The sequence below is a fragment of the Thalassophryne amazonica genome, chromosome 12, assembly GCF_902500255.1.
Source record: "Thalassophryne amazonica chromosome 12, fThaAma1.1, whole genome shotgun sequence".
In the NCBI taxonomy this organism is placed as follows: Eukaryota; Metazoa; Chordata; class Actinopteri; order Batrachoidiformes; family Batrachoididae; genus Thalassophryne; species Thalassophryne amazonica.
In genome coordinates this window covers 95,043,846-95,050,480 of record NC_047114.1, presented here as the reverse complement: position 1 = coordinate 95,050,480, position 6,635 = coordinate 95,043,846, and positions in this window count along the sequence as shown.

The window sequence follows — 6,635 nt, the reverse complement described above, 5'->3', positions numbered from 1 at the left end:
CATTCTTCAACATAAATCATGCTGGTGCACACAGATGGTGATTAGCCCCCCCAAAAAAACTCATTTTCATAAAAAAATATGAAATGACTACATCTCTTGTCATTTGCATCGGAATGAATTTACTGCACTGCTTGTCAAGTGTTTCGTTTTTTGCGATGCATCGTGCCAGATGCCTTCAATATTTTGTCCATTTTAAATTTGTTTTATTTTTGCTCGAATGACAGCATCTCATAATACCTCACTCGATATTCAGTGGCCATCTCATCTGTGAAATTTTACACTAATTCATATAAAACATCAACTTTTATCAGAAATTTTTTCGCTCTAAACTTGAACATGGTCTGACCGCAGACAACGACAACAAATGAACACAAATGCAGGATCGATAGACTTTTGCTTTTAGGTTCATGATTCCAAAGAAAAATGTAAAATATCCAATTTCGTTTATCCTTTTAAAGTTCCTGATAGGAAAAATGTGTTTGCTCACTTCAGCAGGCAGCCTCGCTGTTTCCTCTGTTCAACACACACAGCAGGCTGAGGGGTGTGGCCACGCCTCCTGCACAGATCATCAAAATGGAGTGACACAGTCTGTGGAAATGAGATGAAATTCCAGTGACTTATAGAAACAAATTCATACATGTGTATAAAAATACTCTGCAGTCGAGAAAAAAAAACCTCCGGCGGAGCTTTTCTAGCATCCCTGTGGAAATTGGGGGCACTGAACCAGAATGGGCAATGTTCAAAGCTTCCATTGCTGAAGCTGTAGCAGGGAGCTGTGGCCTGAAGGTCTTAGGTGCCTCAAGGGGCGGCAACCCTCAAACACCGTGGTGGACACCGATGGTCAGGGAAGCCGTCTGAGTGAAGAAGGAGTCCTTCTGGGATATGTTATTTCAGAGGACTCTGGAGGCAGTTGCAGGGTACTAACAGTCCCGAAGAGCAGCGACCTTTGCTGTGGGGGAGACAAAGCAGTAGGTGTGGCAGGAGTTCGGAGCAACCATGGAGAAGGACTTTCGGCTGGTGCTTCTGGTGGACCATGAGGTACCTCAGGAGGGGAAAACGGGGAATGAGGCTGGGATGAGGATCAGCACCCCTAAATCTGAGGCCATGGTTCTCAACAGGAAACAGATGGATTGCCTACTCTGGGTAGGGAAGACAACCTTGCCCCAAGTGAAGTAGTTCAAGTTCCTCGGGGTCTTGTTCACGAGTGAGGGGACAATGGAGCACGAGACTGGCATGGAGAATCGGTACAGCAGGGGTTGCGCTGCATTCGCGCTACCGTACCGTAGATGAGATGAGATCAGAAAAAAAACATCAAGGCATTATCGGTTATACTTTCAGAGATATGGCCTTCAAGTTGGCAAGAAAACTGGTGTCTTTAAAAAAAAAAAAGTGCTACACCTCCTTTTTTGAGCCTTCTGTTTGGAAAACTATTTGCAGTATAAACCTAATATTTTGGATTTTTCATATTAGGTCCATAGTCTACAAAATATGCAAAAATATTTCATCTGAGACCAAACCCTGGGAGCCACTGAAAAAGTTTTTGTTAAAATTGAAAAATCTACCACTGCCATTTGAGGAACATGTGATTAAAAAAGTGAAGTTCTGGCCAGAGCAGGAGTAATAATCACATTTTTTCTGTTTTCAAGTAGCGTCCCCTGGTGGCTAAGGTACGAATCAGACTGGCTTACTGGTGAGGCCAGTGTGTCTGCCAACCATGATAATGGTAACACATCTGCAAATAAAGTTAGCGGTGAGCAAAGAAAAAGCTTAGCGATGGACGGACAGCCAGACAAACAGACATCACAATGGCATGATGTCTACAGGGGTGTACAAAAATAAATAAAGTGTCAACAGCTGGGTCAACTACCATCTTTATGCAGACTGTTCTACAGTACGCACAACAGGGCTGCAATAATAATAATAATAATAAGAAGAAGAACAACAACAACGTATCTGTTCTGTATACAACTGTCTGTAAAAAATTTCAATGAATGAGGCCTATTAACATTTCTGGAAACATGTCTAAAACTTACTTATTTTGTATTGCTTTTTTAAAAACTCATACGAGTAGCATAAAATTGAACAAAAAATAAATACCTATTTGAGGAGCTAAAACCAGTGAAAGGCTGGTGCTGATTTTTTTTTTTTTTTTTTTTTTGGACAAAATAATTAATTGACTATCAAAATATTAGATGACTGCTATGCTGTTAACCACTAACATGATTAATAGTAATTAGTGAATTATAATGTCAATTACACAACGACAGAGTCTGTTTTCAATCAAGACTGACAAATAAAACAACTTCAGCCTTTTTATTTGTATTTGCCTCCAAACGTTTGTGCAGTTTGATGATAATTTCATGAACACAATAACTGCACCAGTAATATCCCCCCACCAGATGGGGCTCTACTGTACCACCAATCACATCTCTTTTCTACTCTTAATATTCACCTTTGTTTTTAAGACTGCTCTGAATTAATTAAGATCAGTCCTTTTATAGCAGTGCTTCTCCTATCACCAATTTCCACAAACAAAATTTAGGCTAAAACACTTTTTCAGCACGTGATTGGTGACTGCAACAGGATAACAATGTCTGTTTACCAAACCAAGCTGACAAACTCATCTCAAACCACAACATACTTGGCTATTTATTGCCTACGTCGTTTACTGTGAAAATACTGGACCCAAATTAACTCCTGAGGCAGTAATGTGAGCTCCCTGCTGGAGTGCAGTACATTTTAAAAAATATAATCTCCAACAAATAATGAAATGTTCAGTTTATTAAATAGTGAAACCACTGAAGCCAATGTGATGTTACCAAATTGCTTTTGCTGAGCCAACAGCTGAGAAACATTACAGTCATGAAGCTGTGAAACAGAGGAAAACACCAATACAGAGAAAACAGAAACAAACAATGTAATTTTATCTTGATAAGTGACTGAAATAGTAATAAATAGGCCTAAATAAATAATCATGAGAATAGTTGTTTGGGCAACTCAGGTAGCAGATGGGTCATTCCATGTCAATTCAACGAGGGCCTCATGCACTTTGTCTCAGATTTTCTTCAAATTTTAATCAAATATTTCCAGACTATTCAGAACAACAAATTTGAAGTTTGAGGCCTGTAGGCCAAGTAGTTTCTGAGATATGACCAATTTAGTGTGCATGGGGTCTGCAGGTTTTTTTTAGGCAAAATTCATGGCCATCATTTCTGGAGCCATGTTCAAGATAGAATATCTCAGCAAATAATCGACTTAGAGGCCGAAATTTTCTGTGGCGGTTGTCATGGACACCCAGACTTGGACTATAGTCAAACAACAGACATTGACACTAAACTGTGAAGTTTATGTATGCTCAAACTATGGAAAATATTACACTGACTATTGCGAGCATCCATGTTTGAGACACTGAAGCATACCATTACACTCAAAGAAGCCTCTCCATTTCTTGGCTCCTTAATGCCAACTATACTGGCTATGAAATATGTAAATTTGGCATATCTGTGGTAAACAGTTATTGTGGGAGAAACCTCTGAACTCTGAAAAAAAAAAACATTTTGTGGTCAAATTTTATTAGAAGAAAAGCTCATGTGGGCAGTAAATAAAACTCTTCAAACTGATTCCATTTTGAAGGTATTGATATCTACCTTATGTGTTATAAATATGGCCTTCTTTATGAAACTCCTTCCTGGTTAATTTAAACATCCAATTATGGCTAATTTGCGCACTCGCAAATGTATTTTGAGTGCTGAAATTACTATTTCATTTTAATTGTGTGCACACACTGCATTCATATGATTCATGGCACACCCCAGAATGCTTGCACATAGATCTGCCAGGGGGATTCCCCAAGGTTTCCACAGTTACTAGGCTTATATCCACCTGCATGATGAGTGTGATGATGTGTGATGTGCCTGTTCTGCAAAGCAGATGTTCTCTTGTTGCATCATCTACGTCTGTGATGGGCTTGACCCCTTGTTTCCTACAAGAAACCATGAAATTGAAAAGTGTTATTCCAAAGCATTACATGACTCTGACAAGACTGATCAATACCAATAGAAGAACTGCATTCAGTGTTTATTGGTCTGTTTAAAGAAATTTGAAATGTAGATCATCAAAATATTCACCCGTAGAAAGAAGTGCGATGACATTCACTTTCATCAGACCAAAAAGAACAGGGAGGAAGATGTGCAGCCATTCTTACTCCAACCAGACTGACAGCAGCAGCTTTGAACATGTCCAGACATGCAGTACCCCATTCATGCATACCCCTGCATTGCTCATCATGCAGGTGGATATAAGCCTAGTAACCGTGGAAACCTTGGGGAATCCCCCTGGCAGATATATGTGCAAGCATTCTGGGGTGTGCCATGAATCATATGAATGCAGTGTGTGCACACAATTAAAATTAAATTGTCATTTCAGCACTCGAAATACATTCGCAAGTGCACAAATTAGCCATAATTGGATGCTTAAATTAACCAGGAAGGAGTTTCATAAAGAAGGCCATATTTATAACACATAAAGTAGATATCAATACCTTCAAAATGGAATCAGTTTGAAGAGTTTTATTTACTGCCCACATGAGCTTTTCTTCTAATAAAATTTGACCACAAAATGCTTTTTTCAGATTTCAGAGGTTTCTCCCACAATAACTGTTCACCACAGATATGCCAAATTTACATATTTCATAGCCAGTATAGCTGGCATTAAGGAGCCAAGAAATGGAAAGGCTTCTTTGAGTGTAATGGTATGCTTCAGTGTCTCAAACATGGATGCTTGCAATAGTCAATGTAATATTTTCCATAGTTTGAGCATACATAAACTTCACAGTTTAGTGTCAATGTCTGTTGTTTGACTATAGTCCAAGTCTGGGTGTCCATGACAACTGCCACAGAAAATTTCAGGCCTCTAAGTCCATTATTTGCTGAGATATTCTACCTTGAACATGGCTCCAGAAATGACGGAAATAATTTTTGCCTAAGTAAAAAAAACAAAACAAAAAAAAAACGGTAGACCCCATGGACACTAAATTGGCCATATCTCAGAAACTACTTGGCCTACAAGCCTCAAACTTCAGATTTGTTGTTCTGAATAGTCTGGGAATATTTGACTAAAATTTAAAGAAAATCTGAGACAAAGTGGGTGAGGCCCCTCAAATATTCTTTGAATTGACATGGAATGACCCAGGTAATACAGACCAATACACAATAATAAATTCATTAAACAAAAAATTTTAGAGAGTTGCTAATCGCATGCTTAATTTTTGAAAATCTGGTAACTCTGGTTTATTGGAGGTGGCAATTTTTTTCAGGACTGTAAAAGACCACCTACAGGCTATTTTTACATGACTTGCTGTCACCTGTGGGCATCTCCAGAGTTCCCAACTTGCAATTTTTTCCTTGTTGAAAATTTGGCAACAGAACATGAAGTTGTTGTCGGGTTAGGATTCTGGATTAATGTGCTGAACTCGATTATCCGTGTATGCATGGCAACAGGCCTTAAGTGTTCTCATCCAGTGTTAATTTTGACAGCATATTTATGGTTTAGCTTTAGTCACAGTATTGACTAAAATGTCATTTAGTTGTGGTCCTAATTTAGTCATCTGGAATGTTGCAGTTTTAGTCTAGTTTTAGTTAAATGTCATTACTGAGTGATGAAATAATGAGACATATGAAAGAATATAAATATTTTTCAAATTGTGGATTTTTTGCAGGTACGCCTGCAATTTTACAGCTAACAGAAACTTTGGATGAATGGACAGAAGCAATAGATGAGGGGAAATATATATTTAAATAAGCAAAAGGCATCCAACACTGTACACCACTATAGGCTGGCAAATAAATTGAGAGGTTATAGAATCAAAAGAAATACCTTAGACTGACTTTAAGGATGTGCTGCACAATATATTTTAATATGCAAAATTAAATACAGAAGTCTTTAAGAAGGTAAAAGTGACTAATGGAATGTCACAAGGATCGGTCCACTCTTATTCGCAACTTATATAAAATGACCTACTAGAAGCTGTGGAATCAAAATTATATATGTTTGCAGATGACAATAAATTATATCACTTCAAAAAAAAGTGGTAGATTAAATGAAGAAAACAATAATCCAAAGGATTAGGATAAAATCCATCAGTGATCAGAAGCTTGGTTCATTTTAACAAATGTAAAGAGTTATTAAGGAAAAAGAATTGAAGTAACAGTACCCAGTAAATAGCTCTAAAAAGGAAATAATCAGAAAGTAAATGGAGGTGAAGACAGAAAGGTTGAACAAAGAAAAAACTTAGAAATTATTTTTGATTATCTTTAATAAATCCAAATCTAAAATCTTGAAAAGGTATCATGGACAAGTGATAAAATCTCCATCATACATAAGAGATATCGAACACATCGTCTGCCAATAAAGCAAGACAGGCTTGTTGGCAACGTATTACTGATCGGGTAAATGCGTACGTACAATTCAATTGTTCCCCAAATCTGTTACAGATGATTAACCTATGGATTGTCTAATATGTGTAAAAAATGACCTCCTTTCATTAATTACGCCCAGATGAAACACGATTCAGAAGTGGGCATAGGCCTACTAATAAATGTTAGGTTAATTTAATGTTTCCTAAATAGGCTACCTTG